Source organism: Malaya genurostris, chromosome 3, assembly GCF_030247185.1.
Source record: "Malaya genurostris strain Urasoe2022 chromosome 3, Malgen_1.1, whole genome shotgun sequence".
Taxonomy (NCBI): domain Eukaryota; kingdom Metazoa; phylum Arthropoda; class Insecta; order Diptera; family Culicidae; genus Malaya; species Malaya genurostris.
The window spans coordinates 274,729,725-274,744,784 of record NC_080572.1 but is presented as its reverse complement, the minus strand read 5'-3'; the positions used below and the strand labels follow the sequence as shown (position 1 = coordinate 274,744,784).

Here is a 15,060-nt window from a genome sequence, read left to right as displayed (position 1 = left end):
ATCTAACGATTTTGTAAAAACGGCTGCGAAATCGTTTGCTTATGCGTCTATGCTTAGAAATCCAAGTTTGTGGATAGCCGTCAAGATAGAAAAAGGATCAAAAGGAGAGGAAATATAATGCCGTTTTTTTGTTTTTAGTGCTGCACCGGTGTAGTGTAGCTGTGACTATGATCGCTCCAATTTGGGTGCAATCAAAGCATCTTTTCCTTCTCTACACTCGTAATTGATACTATCGAATATGGTTACCAATTCGACAAAATATCAATAAAAACTCATACAGGGAAAATATGACGAAAAATTAAAACGTTTAAGACGACTTAGATTAATTTCACCAAGTTTCTTAGTGAAGAAGTATTTTTGATATGACAGAATTAAAAGTTTTGCGAGTCATTCTTAAGATAATCCACCCGTATGCAAACACTCGGTACTTGTACAAACAGAACATTAATGAACGAGATGTAAAGTAAAATACCTTTGCAACAACTATTTTTAGTTTTTCATTGAAAAATAAATGATTAGGCATTTTACTGCGGTCGGTCGTGCCATAGTAGAATCGATATTTATTCTATGGACAGATAGCAATTTGAGTGAATAACCGGCCGTATTCTTAGGGTGTTTTATACCCGTTCTCTTGATTTCTTATCAGGAAACAATTTAATGGTAACTTCGTCAAATTATCGAATATATTGATAGCGAAGTTCGCAGTCGAAGTTTATGTTGAGCTCCACAGCGGTATATACACAGCTAGATTTCGTATATTTTCTGGGGATTCATATTTGAAAGCTTACTAAATTGAAAAGCTTGTAGGCTCTTCCAAAACACCACCATCTGGTCAAACTGAAATTGTAAATCTGTTATGAGAAATATTTTATATAATCTTCAAAACTTCCCAGAAGCAATCTTGCGATATTCGAATTCAGACGAACTTTCTCGATTTATTTGTTTATTTTTATTTCTAGGGTACCTTGGTAACTATGTCGTAGCAACCAGAACAGTGTTGCTTAAGAATTTCATTTTTATCATTAACAAGGGGTCGATATATTTGCGGTAACTGTCGGTAAATCGCTCACGAACACATTTTATTCCGATTTTCCTTCGGAGTGCCTGGTCGTGTCGTCGACCAAACTAAACGATCGTTTTCAGGGTATCCAAAAATTTTCAATAAATTATTTTTTAAAGTATTTTTCTCATAGATATAAAAAAGTACATGTGGAACACTTAAACATACGAAATGAAAATTAACCCGTGAGTTTTTGTATCGGCCAAATATCTGATAAATCGGTTATGTTAATCAAAATGATGATTTTCTAATGCCGTTTTCGCTTGATGCCAAACCTAACCCAGTTTCCACCCTAACTGCTGTCAAACCGTTTGTTTGATGCTAGATTCGAAGCTAGTTTCAACCTTGTTGAATGGAAAATCGAACGCGGTTTTTATATCAGGTTTGCTCAAACCCCCGTTGCTAAGTGCGAACCTAACACAGTTTCGCAAAAAGCGTTTGTTTGATGAAAAAACGTTGGGTCAGTTTCAGTTTTCTCAAGCAAAAACGACATAAATTAAGAAATTTCCGAATTTTAAAAAAACGAAAATATGAATGGCTATCATGGTAATGTGTTTGATTTTCGTTAATTGTATTATTTCAATTAAAACAATTCAGCTGTTTTGTCGTGAATACGACTTACTCTACTATAAAGCGCCTTTTCAAAAATATCTCGACTTATATTAAGGGTAGCAAAATAATTCTTTCTCTATTTCATCAAAAATATGATCAGGAATCTAGTATAATATTTTGAACAGTGTGAGATAACCACAAACAACTCCAAAATAAAGTTTTCTCAAAACTCTTTACGTTGGAAGCAGACGTCAGGCCGAGAAGACGCATTGCATTGAAAAACAGCTGAATTGTAAGTTAACCGTTCGAACGACTCAGTAATCGAATGAAAAGATGTAAGCAATGAGAAATTCTTAATGTAGCTGGTGCATGGATAAACACAGACTACACCATATTGAGTTTATTTTTGGCTGGTGCGGCATTTCGAAAAAATGCTCATTTTGATTGCACTTTCGTTGGGACCCCTCGACGAGTCAGCATAGCTGTCAGAAAACGCGCATAACGCAACATAAACGTCAGCCACTCGTTGTTGACTCCGTTCGATTCGATTGCACATTCTGATACATCGATTCATCATGCAACCACTACATATGTGTTCGATTGGAACGGTCATCACAGCAGCGCAGAGAAGATAGCATGAAGGCAGGCTCGACCAGGCCAACAGAAACAGCACCAACATACGCATATTTTATTCATCGTTTCGATCTTGCCATCAGCGGAGGTAGATACCAGCGCTAATATCTCGCAATTTCTTTTTTTCTCTATCAGAAGAAAAGTTCCACTAGCATCGTCGAGTGAAGAGTATACGGAAAATCCTAATATTGATTGCCGTCAGTGTCGCAGGACGAATGAAAAGCAAGAAAGTGCAGAAAGATTGTTGGTTTGACACGGATTTACGTACTCTGCCAGAACGGAGAAAGGTCATCAATCGCAAGGAAAAAAACAAGAAGTGAACCTGGTGTGATTGATTGTGAAGGGAATCCGGGAAGGCTTGTAAGTGTTGTGACGCGGCCGAGTTGGTCTTGAAAGTAAGACTTGCAGCCCCAGAGAATTATCGTACGTGTACGTGTACGGGGTAAAGACATCAGAAGGAATTTTGACGTCCCACACGAAGGTACAACTTGATCTGTTAATCGCAGTGGGAGAGAACGAGACGGGTATCATCGTAACAGAACTAGCTTGAACTGTCTCCGTAGGGTCAGGTCCAAGTTGGTGGGAGATCTTTAACTTGCCAGAGTATCCGAAGGGGGTCCCAGCGGATCACCGAATAGGAAGTGTGTGGAAGTAGTGTTCAGCCAAAACTGAGAGACACCGATCCGGGGTGGACAAAACAAGGCATCGCTAGGTGAGGGAACGGGCGGCACCACAAGGTAGCCGTTCACTACAAGAAGTTCTCTGGTCGGTGTAGTATTGGTTATGCAAAAAAAGAAAAATAAATAAACGCGAGCGAAAATTGATAGCAGTGGAGAGTGATAATAGCAGCAGCAGAAATCAGTGACAAGAGAACCAAGGCGACTAAGCGAGCGAAAAAAAAGGCAAACCAATCGACTAAGAAGACGGCAGAATATGATAATGTGATGATATAAGACGAGTTTTTTTTACTGGTTCGTTCACAAAACTCTGCTGTGTTTGTACGATTCCGGCTGATAAGAGGTAAGTCGACGATCTTTGTATGTATGCTACTTTTTTTTAATCAAAATATCGATTTGTTAGTATACATTAGCAAACGATTTGCAGTCACTCGTAGACATGGTTCTGAAGTCCAAATCCGGGTAGAGGGAATGGGAGGAACTGGTATTCGAAGAAGTGAACGCAAATCATCCTAGGATCGTAAGAGATCAAGTTTTGTTCCTATATAAAATAGCTATGTTACTTTTATGTTTTGTTTCTAAAGCTCTTACTAAATTTGAGCGTTGCTAGAAGTGTCCAGATGCTATTCAAGTTATTGAAAAACTTGTATTTATTTGTATTATATTGATATTGTATCCTACATCCCTGCAAAAAATTTTTTTTTGTATATTTTGGTGACATTGTAAGAGATCACTAACGGAGCGAGTTTGTCTATTATGACACTGAGATAAACAAACCGCTCTGTTTTGTTCTGTGTATATGTAAACAAGCAGTTAATAAACTTGTGTGTCTTCCATGTAATTATAACACGCATTACGGAATCCAAGCCTGACTGAGCTGGCACCCATTGAATCATTTGAAATAATTTAATGTGACATCGTTAGTATCGAGAACACTTGCAAACGACAATACAGTGAAGATTTGTACTCGTCGTCGTTGCCTACTTCGTTTAGAGCCATCTACTGCTGTGACGGTTTTCGCTTGAACTGCTGTCAAGTGTATGGATTTGACAGCATTAGAGGGACGAGGCTGGGTTAGTTTTGGCTTTAAGCGAACAACAACTCTTTTCCGGGCTAAAGGACATTTGGTATAATTGATATATCTGTTTGTGGTAGACAGGTACTAAAATACGAACTATTCACATCAATCATATTCAAACACACTGCGAAATCTTATCCGGCTCTAATTTGCTAATTTAAAAATAATTAGAAATATCAGAAAGCGTTTTTTTTGGGTCGATTTATTTGTCTCAACAAGGACCGAATTGTTCACTTTCCTCTGGAATTGATGATGAACATGAGTGCCAATTGGTTGATGCAAACGATGCCCAAAGAAAATCCACTGAACTGTGCTCTAGCTGGCCTCTTGTAAAAGCGTATTCGCTTTGCAATCCTCGACAGCGGAAAAATACCCTAACATTTCTCTGAAGCGTAAACCACTTCAAGTGTTTGGAAGCATTTTGTGAGCATTTTGTAGCTGAGCAAATGCGCCGGAAGTGGAGTTTAGACGGTTTAGAAGTGGTAATTTTGATTTGTAAGACGAAAAACGAGTCGTAGTGCGATGTTGAAGTTGTGGTGTGGTGTCTTATGAGCTACTGCAACGAGGGATGTCTACCGATGACAGACGATACGTTTGAGTCGAGCATTGCAAGAATAAACAGCCACAATACACCGACAGACACGGCAAACTAATTTAGCAATTTGACAATGCTTGCCCACATGTTGCACAGCCGGTAAAACATACTTAGAAACGTTCAAATGAAAAGTCCTACCCCACCCGCTGTATAGCCCAAACATTGCTCTATTCGATTACTGTTTGCTCAGGTCGATGAGATCTGACCTGGTTGACCAGCACTTCGGCCTTTAGATGGCGGCCAAACAGATAATTTTTTTTCAAAAAGGGTTAGTTGCCAGGAAAATGGAAAAAAGTAATGGCTAGTGGTGGGCAATACTTTGAATATTGAACGGTGCTTCCTTCACACCAACTCCAAGCAAACCCAAACCACCAACAACAATGAACGCAAACCCCTCAACGAAACCATCAGTATCCCCTATAGAACAAAGTACACCAGCTGCAGTTAACAATATACCCAAACCTTTTAAAATAAGTAACGATTGTTCTGCCAATAACAGTAATGCCGAACCAATGGACGGGAGCGTGAATAGCGAACCACTGCTCCCCCTTCATTCGCTAGATAACAGCGAAAGCGCCTCTCCTCCAAGGAAAAAAATACAAGAATAAGCAAAAAAAAAATTTTTTAATTGTAAAACGGCCGCGTTAAGCTTAAGTGCAAAAGAGCCAAATAAAAACAACTTTATGAAAAAAAGGCGGGTGGGTAATTTCAGAGACATAACTGGATGTCGTGAATACGAAAACAACTGACATGTTCCTTAATACTTCCGAATATCAATTAGTTGAAACGATGCACCTAAACTAAAGTACAGATTTGTTACATTTAAAATTCTGAAACACAAATATTATGAAATAACCAGTATAGTTCTTTATAATAAAATAATGGTGGCTCTGAAAAGAACCTTTTATGAAAGCGTTTGTGATGGAGAGTGATGAGTTGAATTCGAATTCCGATGGATGCCGCTGACTTCCGTCATCTAATTCCAGGCTGAACTATTGTACGTGGGTGCGGTACTGATATGGTTGGCTTCACAACCGATTATAATCTTCCAATAAAGAAAACATTAATTCGCTGGGTTGATCAATGATACAATAGGCCTAATTTATTGAACGAAACTATCAATATGCTGTAGGGATTCGTTTCTAGCATTCAGAAGGGTCAAATTGCGTAATTCTCTACGACATTAAACTCTGGAACATTTTTCGCAAAAACAAAGAAGGCTTAACTTGATCTAGATTACTGTGAATTTCACACAGCGAAAAGTGAACAAATCTAACCAAGCTGTTCTAGATTTGTACTGAGGATATTTACCTTCGATTTGCAAACAACAAATCCTCATAGTTCTTTAGAAAACTTTTGAGCCATTAGAATGGCTGATTTTGTGTAATGCTCTCCACCGTTGTTTTTTCATCAATGCAAATGACTGGCAGCTGTGACGTAATCGCTCTTGTCGGAAGCGAAACTAGCTTTGCAAACGACACAAAATACATCTGCTCGCAGTGGCGAAAGAATCCAAACTGATCCAATTTTTGTTAGGAGCTTTCTTTTTATGTGATTTCGTTTGTAGCTTTTTCACTAATGGGCGGTCCTAACGACTATAAAATTAGCCGCATACAGAATTTTAAAGTCGATTATTTCATTTCGGATTTGCATAATTTATTGAAAGAAACTATCAATATGCTGTAGGAATTCATTTCTAGCATTCAGAAGGACCAAATTGAGGAACTCACTACGATATTCATCACTTTTCGAAACATTTTTCTCGAACGATTTGTTGTACAGCAGCAGATATTTTGTTCTCTTCCTCAGAACGCCTTCTGATTGGCTGGTGTTGACATGGGTCAAATGAGACAGGTTTTTCAATAGTGTACTATTGAAATACTTCAATGCTTTTGCTATACACGATTAAGTTGAAAAATTTGGGGGTGTTTCCCGCGGACCCACACGAAGAATGTAACCACCATCGATGCATACCATCGTCACCAGGCACCAACGTCACCAACCGACCAGTCTCCACCGATGACTAGTTGGAAAATAAGATCATGAAAGTGAAGATACTAATTTACTCTAATTTTAAGTAGTATAAAAATGCCCTCGGCATCTTATAGCTTAACGCAGTGTGCCTTAATATATGTTATTGAATAAAAAAAAAAAAGTTGAAAAATTTCGATTCTATTGGTAGTTAGATTATATAAATTCTTTCACAGATACGAGAAAGGTAACTGCGCCTTATGATATATCATCTTTGATACTTGTTTATACCAAACATTTCAGAAAAGTTTAATTTTGAATTAGTTGAGATAATGTCACACAACTGAAAATTTTATCATAAAATTGTGATCATATTTCCGACGGCGTGTAGCAAAAATTATGTTGATTCGTTAGAGATATTCATTCAGAGGGTAAATTTTGAAAAGGCACCCCATAGTAAAGTAAGTCGTATTCACGACAAAATTGTCACTCACTATTCTTAAAGATGGCTAAACCGATTTTTACCGATTCAGAAATCATATTTTAATGTTAAATGCCAAGAAGTTATCTACCAAGAACCTTTTAAAAGACTAGTCTAATGAAAAAATGCTGAGTTTAATCCGATTCCAACTTCCGATTCTGGGAATGCAGGGTGATGAGCTTTCGAAATTTAAACCGTCATAGGAAATGACTATGTAAAAAATTGTTCCGAATCCGAAAAGTTGGATTCAAAACTAGTCCAATTTGTTCGTCATGTTATTTCATGACCATACGAGCCTTTTTTGGGTTATTAGGGTTCCGGAAGTACCGTAAATAATCATTCAAACCACTAATGCAGAGTTTTTCACAGGCTTAGATTCAAAGGAATGGTTTTATGGTTTCATGGAAAGATTCAATTTTTCTTTTCGATCCAACTTGCAGATCCAAAATTACAGGGTAATGAGTGATTTAAATTTCAAACAATCACCCAAAAACGACGGTGTAAAAAAACTTAATAACTAAGACGTAACGGGAATCTCACTAGTATGGTATTATGCAAAATAAACCTTCAAAACTGGTTCCCAATTTGTTTTAGTTTATAGTGTTTTGATTATTTTCGATGTGATATGAAAGATAATGAATAATTATCTGTTATATCACAGCGGAAATATTCAAATGGGAAATATGAAATAAAAATAACGTATAGAATTTGCTCAAACTTTGTAAAAATACTCCCACACTCGGAGGACTGAGTATCGTATGCCAATCGATTCAGCTCGACGAATTGAGCAAACGACTGCAAAAATTCTACTGTTTCATCGCATTAGAGGAAAATGCATGATGAGTGCTGGATGAACGTATTCGGCATCTTTCATCATGAATCCCAGTGGCGTCTCGCACTGCACAACCGGTCAAATTGAAGGAATTAACTGCATCCCCATTCGCATTCTATTATTTCTTAGATTCTCGATTTAATCGATAGAATCAGGTCGGATTGTACCGAATAGTAAATAATGAGCGTTTTTGTCCACAGCACAATATGCACAGATTCATTATAAGCTTTTCATATCTCATTGCCATAGCCAATACGTGGCGTTCTGAACTCGAGCATTTTTCCGTTTGCACCGAAATTGCGTGTATTTACACACATCTCATATACATCCAATCTAAAATTTCAAGTATCTCTTGTCTCAGTATTAGTGTTTGTTCCGTGCACATGAGTTACTGCACTTATTCAAGCCGAGAGGGAGCTCAGCTTTGAGATTTGTTGTTCCCTCTGTAACGTTTGGCTCAGTGAGAACTTGTATCCACACTCTCAGGAGAGGTTTCAGTAGCTTATGCTTATGGCAGTTGAAAACAAACTGCTGTCTCCAGAGATGCAAGGCTCACAGATTAATCTGAGTTTTTTTTTAACAAAAAGCACAAATTTTAAAAAAAGACACAGATTATCACAGATTTCTGAAATAAATCACATACTGATAATGAGCCCCGAAAAGTCTTCAAATTGCTAAGGAAAACAAAGTTTCCTGGCTGTCGCAGTTGCAACGTTGAAGTGGGTTTGTTAATGATATTATTGACAGATTGGCTCGACGTTCAGCTGGCGGATTTCTTCTAATGTATCAATGATACCAAATGAGTCCATTAACAAAATAATCCCATCCATTTCATTGTATTGAAAAACACAAGCGAATATCAATTTCTCTATCTTTAGTTTTCACTTACTACGAACTGTTACATCTGATATAATCAGTGCACAACCCGTAGAAATTCCCACGAGACGCCACTGATGAATCCCAAACGGTCCTACTAAAGGATCTTTTTTCAGAGCATTCAAAATTCTCAGTTGTTTTCAAACTAATATTGCGCATGGGCACAAATAAGTTTACATGGAACAAAAAAGGCGGATGAGTAATTTCACAGACATAACTGGAGGACGTGAATACGAATAAATCTGCTTCCAGAATTGAAATTTTGCATTTCTACTAAAGGTTGACTTATTGGCGACAAATTTTTTCTACCACACACTTAATACTTTTAGAACATTTCAGTGAAAGAAATTATCAAAATACTGTACGGGATAATTTTCCGGCATTCAGAAAAGCCCAAATGTGTAATTCTCCACGATATTAAATACACTGTTCGGATATAAACGAAATTAAACACTGTGCGTAGTTTGCTCCAATGCAAACGACCAGCATCAGTATGACGTAATCGATCTTCTGTGAAGCGAAACTGGCTGTGCGAACGTCCCGCAATTGATTCAATACTGTACTGAACTATTGTACATAGATTCAAGTTCCACGCGAATTTTCTTAAGAGTGCGCGTGTTACTTCTGGCGACTTGAAAGTACAGAGCAAGTTATGTGTGAACTTTCTCGCTGTATTGGAGCTGAACAATGTATTCTAGAAGCAGCTTAGAAGTTCGTTCGATTACGTCGTGCGAACTTTCAAGTGTGGAAAATTACTTAATATAGTGATTGCTCGTAAGCTGATTGATAAAACCTGTCGCTTTTATCAGAACTTTTGGTTATTTGCTGACGCTCCTCATAAATCACTAATAATGAGAATAGAAAAATTATTTATATCCAAACAGTTACTCTTACTCATAAAACTTAGTTTGTGTTATACGTAATAATTCGTATTTAAGGATGAGATGAAAAATGCAAGGAATGTTACAGACAGTTTTTATCAAAACAAGTGGACTAAAAGTCTGGATAAATTAAAAGCAATTCGAGACCACATTAACGGGGCTTAAATACACTTCAGCAATAGGACGTCAAGTCGAAATGTTTGACCTATTCGAATGATTTCAAATTTTTTTTGCGTTTCAAATGAGTGATTACATATGAACCGATTCGCACCCTCTCATTCTGCTATCTTTTCAAACATAATTTTCTTTTTCCAGATTTTAGTCTTGTTCTTGATTCTGTAATTAAATTGTAACTATTCAAAAATAGAATAAATCATGCTTCCATAAAGCACTGCCCACAATCTCAAAGTCGTTCTCGAAACATCTTCATTAAAACCATGTGGTAGTTAAAGCCTTTTATAGGACTGTTCATTTTTCTTTTTTTTTTTGCTGGTTAGATTTATATTTCAACATGGATTAAAGTGAACTCTTGGAGAAAAACGAAAAACTACAAGTGGCAGCCCTGCGGCGATGTTCGAACAGTTGACGTAGGACTAAACAACTGTTGTCAAAATCACTGCTAACATTAGGAATGAATATGAGGGCAGAAGTTTTTTGAGTTCCATATAAACTAATTTGTGTCTATGCGAAACTTTTTTTTTCTCGAAAATACTTGTTTGAGAATTCGAGGTCATCCTGTGTTTTTCGCGAATGCTAATTTCGATGAAAACATATCTCGTTCGAAACGAACAGTGCACATACAAATCCACAAATGGATCGAACAGAGTCGACATAGATTCTGTGCAATTTTCTTAAATGCAAACGCACACATTGAAGGGCGTTCAGCCAGCGACTGGCACCAGTGAAGAAGTTGACAAGCGATTATAAATACGTAAGGTATCGGTCGGGTGACGGCCAGGATGTAGACCATGTTCGATGTACGTTCTACTATGTCTGACTGGCGTTTTAGAGTGACTAAAACAAGATTCAGAGTGGCGAAATGGTAGCGCGTATGCACGGAATGCATAAGAACGCAGGTTCGAGTCCTGTCTCTGAGCGTATCTTTTTTCTAATAAATCTCTTTTCTGTTAGTATTTCATTCATTTGGATTCTCCAATATATGTTTCCATTTAGTCATTGCAAAAAACTGAATATTCAATGTTTAATGTAACAAAGTTGATTTCGACGTCAACATTTCAAAAGGACCTAAAACAATTGACAGATTCTCTCTGTTTACTTTCTCTTTCGACTATATCTGCGTTATTATACAAACGTTCGTTACATATTTGGTACTGTTGGGAACATGGGGATATTGTCTTTCATTCTACACGAATACTTTGTAGGTACACGTGAAAAATTAAGGAGATATTCACAAAAGAGAAAGTAAACAAAGAGAAATTCTCATTGGTTTATGCGCCCTTATGAAATGTTGGCGATTAATTATTGCCATTAATTTTTAGAATTATTGTTGATTTTCCACCGCTGAATTCTCTTGGGAATGACTAGCCTATTTTAACCAGTCTAGGTTCGTTTTGAGGCTTCTATTAAATCTTGAATGAAATTCGAAAATCAAATGGCTGTCACTTCTGGTTCCGGAGATATAGTAGTATAAGTGACGTACCCGACTAATCGGCTAAATTTTCTCGAAAATGACTCAATGAATTTCGATAAACTTAGGTTAATTTTAAAGGTAACAATGTGTTCATTAATCAAGTTTGGAAAGGTTATGGCGAACATTTTCGGTTCGGCAGATGCAATCTTAAATGTGACGTAACCGACAAATCCCAGTATTTTCTAATGCATCGAAATGTTTAGCCTTATAAATTTTTAAATAGCGAGAGAAAGGTCAGGGGTTTTTTCTGGCTGTGACACCCTGTGTTAGAATATTTCTACTCAACCAGTTTCAACTCAATGGTTTGTATTTTTTTACTCTTGTTAAGACGTAGAGCCGTCGTGAACTAGTAGTTACCGGGTAGTTTAATTGGCAAGACAATGTCTCCGGTTAGGAGCTAGCTATGGGTTCGAGACCCGTTTCTGTGGTAACATTTTCGCGATTTTCATAACATAATTGCATTCGCATGTCATTTTTCCAATCTGTTCTTCCATTTTAGATAATGATCAAATTCAAAACTAGCTCAAGACAGTTTCTATATCTTAACAAGACTAAAACAAATCATTGAAAGTCAATCGGTTTGTGATTTATCCTTAAATATATTGTGTTCGAGATTACAATCGTCACTGCTGCTACCACATATCATCAGAGATGAGCTCATCACATAGATGATGACGTTGATGTATTCCAAAGGGAAGCAAAAGAGACAAAAACTAAATTTCAACTCAGTGTCCGACGGTAAAGTAGAAAAGCGAGAATAGATTTTGGATAGGTTTCCATAGAGATAAAATACTGTGGCGGCCAACTAAAGTGACGCAAGCTTGGTTCTTCTAGTCTTCATGTGTTTTCATACACAGGGTAGTCGAATTGGCAAAACATTTTCCCCGGTTAGGAGCTACCTACGGGTTCGAGTTCTGTCTCTGCGAAACATTTTCGCGGTTTTCATTACATAGTTGCATTCGCATGTCATTTTTTCAATCTGTTTTCCCCGTTAGATACTTGTCGGTTTCAATTGTTTGCTCGCCAATCTCTGACAATATTCAGTCGATTTTTTCAAAGTAATAACCTCAAGTGTTTTTTTTAATTAAGTGTCTAACAGAACAGTTCTTGGGTACCGTTTTTTTTCTACGCTTCACTTTTAAATAGAGATGTTTCGAAAATCCGAAACCAGATCCGATCAATGATAATTTTTAAAGCGTCAGGACAATACCCATTATCTATTTGGTCAACAATACGGCCAGCAATCCCAACGCGGAGGATATCTTTTCAATGCAACGAGTTCTCGTGCTCACTGCTCTCGTTTTTTTTCGGAGATGCGAGATCGGAACCTGCAAACCAACTAGAACGGATCCACTCGCACACACCAACAAGAACCACGAGGGTAGGTGCGCGCGCGAGAGAAAGAGATATCGAGGGAGATTGTGCCGGAGAATGGAGTTATCGATTTTGGGGGAAAACATTTGCATACTTGTTGCTTCTTGGGCTCGAATTTGCTGATACTTTTTTTTCCTTTCTTACCAACACACATTCAAAGCGGTCGCGCTGTTGGCTACAGGACCAAGCGGCTGACGATGGCATCGTGGGTGGTGGAAGGGAGGGAGGTTGGACTTTGCCTTCAAGAAGGAGCCAGGCGCGAGTTTCAAGGACGTTTCTGGTATTTGTCTTGTTTCTATCCTTCCCCCAGACTTCGTTCGTTGCGTGTGTGCCAGCGGTCGGCGTAGCTACGCTGCTAAACAGGCTTCACTAGCAGGAGGAGAAGGTGGGAATTGTTGTTGGGGGTGGTGGTGGTGGCGGTGGCCAGTCCTTCCAACCCGTCACTTGTTTATCCAGAAGCTACGCTCTACGCTGCTTGGGGCTTTTATCTGGTAGGTTTCGCGACCCATTCCGATGAAACGCAACACCGGATAACAAATTCAAAGACCTCTGACTCGACGACAACACGGTGATAAGAGTGCTGTAGGGTCGGTCGTTTGTCGAACGTGGCAACGACTTTCAACTGCGTGCTCGTTCTGTCCTCAGAATCCATAGGATGCTAGTAGTAGCATAATAAAGAATCAGTGACCTGTGAAAGCAATGCCGTGGAATGCCGTGCGAAGAGAGCGGACAAAACCGATCAATAATAAAATTACATGCGTTCGTAACTCGTAGTCGATCGACCGGTGTTTTCCAGGGGTGCCAGATTTAACAGACACTTGGAATTGTCATGTGATAGATTTGTTGGGCCAACGAGAAAATTTTTTGATCAAATTTCTCTAGATTTAATTTTATATTCGCCTTAAAGTATTGATATCATTTTTAGTGCTCAAACGTCGGATATTTACTGTCTCAAATTGATATTTTTGTATAAGAACGTATGAATCCACCTAGTGGTATGATGATGGCTTTCTCATAAAATGTGTACGGACAATTCAACTCTCAGGAAAGCAAATCAAATATATTATTTTACTTTTTCCATGTTCGTTTCATTCAATTTCACTACCGTACCTAAATGAACGAACCTTCCTCTCAACACTACTCATAAGCTGCTTCATGATGACCCAGTGCTTCTCAAGTGGCCTTAGTTCCGGTTTTGTCGGGTGATTGAAGTCCTTCGGCACGAAATTTAGCCATGTGCCACTCCAAAACATCTTTCGAGTAATGGCACGAGGCTAAATCCGGCCAGAAAAGCGACCGTTTTGTGACCTTCAAATGAAAGTAGACCTTTTCGGAGGCATTTCTTCATTTATACCTGCCCGTCAATCGTTTCGGTTGTCACAAATGTAGTGCTCCGCGTTCCACATGAGCATATTGCTTGCCAAATCATGTATTTTTGGGCATCTTGTGCTATCTAGCTTCTTTCGGGATTTCAAATTTGTGATGATCAGTTGAAAATAGAAATTTATCCTAAAAAACTACAAGGATCAGCCCCATGGGGTTGTTCGAGTCATTTTTTTTTTTTCAAATAAAATTTTTATTAGGCTCATTTGCTTTAGCTTAACGTGGCCGATTGTCTTGTTGTTAGGGGGAGAGAAAGGGATGCCGTATTACGGGGCGGCATACTCCCCAGTTAGTAAGGGGACATAGGGAGGGTGGGACCTACACAGTATTGAATTGAAATTTGAATACATCATTGGTTTGTGGCATACATCTTTTAGACACATTTTGCGTTCGATGAATCTTCATGTTTTTCAGCTTGTAGCAATGAAGAGATTATTCTGGATTGGGATGCTTCGTTGGTGTGTTCTGACGTTGATGTGACGTTTTTGGGTAGCTTCCAGCAACTCAGTCAGTTCAAGGCAGGTGCATGCTCCGAAGCATCGTTTACACAGGCCATACTTCCAGCAACGTAAAGAAGAGTGCGGTAGAGCTGTAGACGAGAAAGAGATAGGGAGAGCACTAAATTTGAGCATTGATAGTTTTCAAGAAGTTATAGATGAGAGTCATATAAGGAAGATTTCGAGTTGCCAAGACGTCGCGGACTGGTACGAAGGGTGGTATACCTCGGGCCCGAAGGGAACCTATGAGTTGGGACCTGGCATCACAATACTCGACACATGTCCAAACAACATGTTCAATGTCATGATAACCCTCACCGCAAACGCAGACACCACTCTCAGCGAGCCCCACACGACGGAGATGCGCGCTGAACATATAATGATTAGACATGAGCCTTGACATTACACGAATAAAGTCTCGGCTCACGTCCAACCCCCGGAACCAAGCTTTCGTCGATACCTGTGGGATTATTGAGTGTAACCATCGTCCCAGAGTTCCACTATTCCATGTATTCTGCC

The 15,060-nt window shown here is 38.6% G+C and overlaps 1 protein-coding gene across 7 annotated transcripts in view; it reads left to right on the top strand.

Moving 5' to 3' along the window:
• Positions 1-2,221: 2,221 nt before the first annotated feature.
• Positions 2,222-15,060, top strand: part of LOC131436757 (myocyte-specific enhancer factor 2) — a 186,775-nt gene continuing 173,936 nt past the window's right edge. For 5 of the 7 annotated variants that reach the window (XM_058605655.1, XM_058605658.1, XM_058605654.1 and 2 more), the window contains exon 1: positions 2,224-3,265. The gene's annotated coding sequence lies outside the window, so the exon portion shown is untranslated. Of the gene's footprint in view, positions 3,266-15,060 lie in introns of all 7 variants that reach the window. The other 2 variants (XM_058605656.1, XM_058605657.1) reach the window with 2 other exon arrangements.